This window comes from Trachymyrmex cornetzi, unplaced genomic scaffold, assembly GCF_001594075.2.
Source record: "Trachymyrmex cornetzi isolate Tcor2-1 unplaced genomic scaffold, Tcor1.1 scaffold397, whole genome shotgun sequence".
Lineage (NCBI taxonomy): Eukaryota > Metazoa > Arthropoda > Insecta > Hymenoptera > Formicidae > Trachymyrmex > Trachymyrmex cornetzi.
Window position 1 is genome coordinate 145,164 of NW_017298713.1, and position 3,042 is coordinate 148,205.

Genomic DNA, 3,042 nt, shown 5'->3' on the forward strand with positions numbered 1-3,042 from the left:
GATTCACTGTGTTACACTGTGTTTGATTGTGTCCTTGCTGGAAAGCACCCTGTGTCGCGGCCTTTAGAGCCCAGGGGCGCTATTCTTGAATCTGTACGCAACTTTACGTATACGCACGTTACAATTGACGAAAAAAAGTATACGCTATTGATATTATAACCGGGGAGCACAGACTCTTGCATAACGCATAACACGTAATGCATAAGAATATGTACCAATCGAAGTTCTCCGTTTCTTTCCTTTCCATGTAATAGAGAACTCTGGTTGGTTCAATTTCTTATGCCTCATGTGTTATGCGTTATGCAAGAGTCTGTGCTCCCCGCTTAAACCATTCGTTGCATAAAGCTGGAAACACAATAGACACAGGCAATAGACACAGGCAACAGGGAATAACAAGCCGTCCAATCAGAGCTTTGGGGTTGTTACGTCCCAAGGTTCGACCGTCGGTAATTAATGCCTGGACAAACCTGGGACCGGTAGCGAGTACATGATTACGCGATTGTTATCGGCAAAGATAAGGGGATGGGAGATTTGTCCAGTTTTAACCACTAAAATGAATTAAAAGACACGGGGGGAGGATTCCGTTTGCCTACAGTTCTGATTGTACACACTACTCATATCAACTGGTGCCTAGTAATTTTTTACTGTTTTGCCAATGAGATTATTTTATTTTTAAATTGGCCAATCAGCGATACATGTGTGCAATATGCAATGTGTGCAATCGGAGCCCTCCCGACACGGCGAGTGGAGTCGAATCTTGAGATATCCAGGGAGTATCTCCCGCTCTATTTAGAAAAAGAGTGAATTCTTCTAGGACTTCCTGGCAATCGCGACAATTTGAGATGTGGCGGACAGTAGCCAAGGACACCGAACATGCGCTACAAATTTCGAATCCTTCGGCATATCCTAAGTGGATGTAGTGCCGTAATGTCCCTATTGCTGGATTCACACTGCATCCGATTTGCGTTGTACGACGCTCTTCAACCAATCAGAATTCCGATGATGCGAAGCAAAATCCATCGAAATCCTGTTTTCTGATTGGTTACAGAGCGTCGTACGACGCAAATCGGATGCAGTGTGAATCCAGCATAAATACTTAGCCTTCTCGGCGGCCGGTAATAGGGTGTAATACTCAGGACACTTGTTATCATCAGCTTCCTTATTACGATATATCAAGGCTGATACGCAGCAGGCGCTAATTACCCACGCGACGTAAGGGTCTATATCAATGAGGCGGCCGGCGGCGGATAGGCGCGAAAATGGATGTACATACAGGGCACATGCTAGATCCACTTATAGCTTCGTTACCGTGAAGTGAAACATAAATTGCACTTACCATACGGTGATTGCCTCGTGAGTCCCAGCAACAGTTCTCCGATGGCGCGATCCGTGGTACAGCGCGTGCAGGCCGGTCCGGATTCTGGTTGGTCAGGCCCGTCGTTGGTGCGTGGAGATTGGTTCAATGCTGATTGCCGCTCGTTCGCACATCCAATTCGCGAATTTAAGTAAAGAGTGATAACGCGCGACGGATGCCGATTACGAAAGGAAGGTTTCGTCGAGAGAAATTGTACGCACGTATTTGTAGGGTAGCACCCAGTTGGACACGGCTCAATTGGACACGAGCCACTCACAGCGCTTGAGACTACAAAGCTCCTAAGCACCGGTCGTGATTGGTGGTGTCCAATCGAGACGTGGTTGTTCGTTTAAGAACAGAAATGAACGGTTAGCTTGGCGAAAGCGCGCTCTAAAGACGAAACAGAACTTAATTTTAAATATTCAAAATTTTAATGCAACTCAAATACAAAATATAATTGTACAACTAACTTTAGGTTTTGACAAAATTTGAAAATGATATTTATTATTCAGCATGGTATGTCCGATTCTGATTTTGATTCACTCTTGAACCTTGTGGATAAACTTGAATGATGTATTATGCTGGAATCAACGGTAAACAAAGAAATAATAGGAAAAGCAGATGAGGAGGGGTGTAAATCCCAAATCTTCGCATATCGTAAAACTTGAGCCGATCATCAAGTTCAAAAAGAATGTAAATGGGACGTTCGCCTGAGCCGATCATCAGGCCCCATAAGAAAGAAGTTATTTGATTACTCAGAGCGGATCGTCAAGTAATTCTGTCCGAGCCAGATCATCGGACACCCATTGGTGGTAGCGACCCACCGCCTGAGACCGTTCGTCAGGCAAACATAGAATAATGGATACGTGTGATAGAGACACGTATCAGATTGATTCTGTGCAGCAAGAAGCAAAAGGATCTTTAATGATCTTACCTTGAATCGTTTTAATTGATATGAACAATAAATGTTCGAAAGGGCGCGATAAAGTATCAGTCTTCGGTTTCCTTTTTACATACGTGTGTAAACGTTGACGTTACCAAGGGAATAATAATAAAGAGCGGAAGGAAACGAACGAGGGACGCTCCAAAGCGCCTGCCAATCTGATCGCGCTCTCGATCATGCGCTGTCGCGTTAAGCATAAAAGAAAGTTGTGCTTGCGGCGCGTTATTTGAATTGGCTGTGTTTGACGTATTCGAGCTTGCTTGAACAGTGGTCAATCGGGATCACCCCTATTTGTATATGTTCAAAAAGAATAACTTTTATATTTTATGATTACTAAATTACATCAAGTACACAATTAAGCTTATGCCACAACTTAGTATTTAACGCGGTTAAGTACAATCTACTTATATAACTAGACGAAATTACTAATAGAAAATAGAAAAGGGAAATTTGTTGGACTTGAATTTGAATTGGAAATCGCGATCTGGAAGAGACCTTTTCTTTTGACCGAACCTCGGCCTCGGAACTTAAGAACTCGACCACTCTTAGTTAACAACTAACTTACTACTAACTCTGTTATCCCGAAGGCGTTTTCGAAAGATCCCCTTCCACGCTGGTAGGGCGCATGTGGTGGGGAAGGCGTCAGGTGCGGTCCCGGCGGTTTTCGTACCCTGCCGGTCTATTGAGGTAAAGAAAATTTGTGATTTGCCAGGGGATATTTCTGGACAAGTTTTATATGTACCGC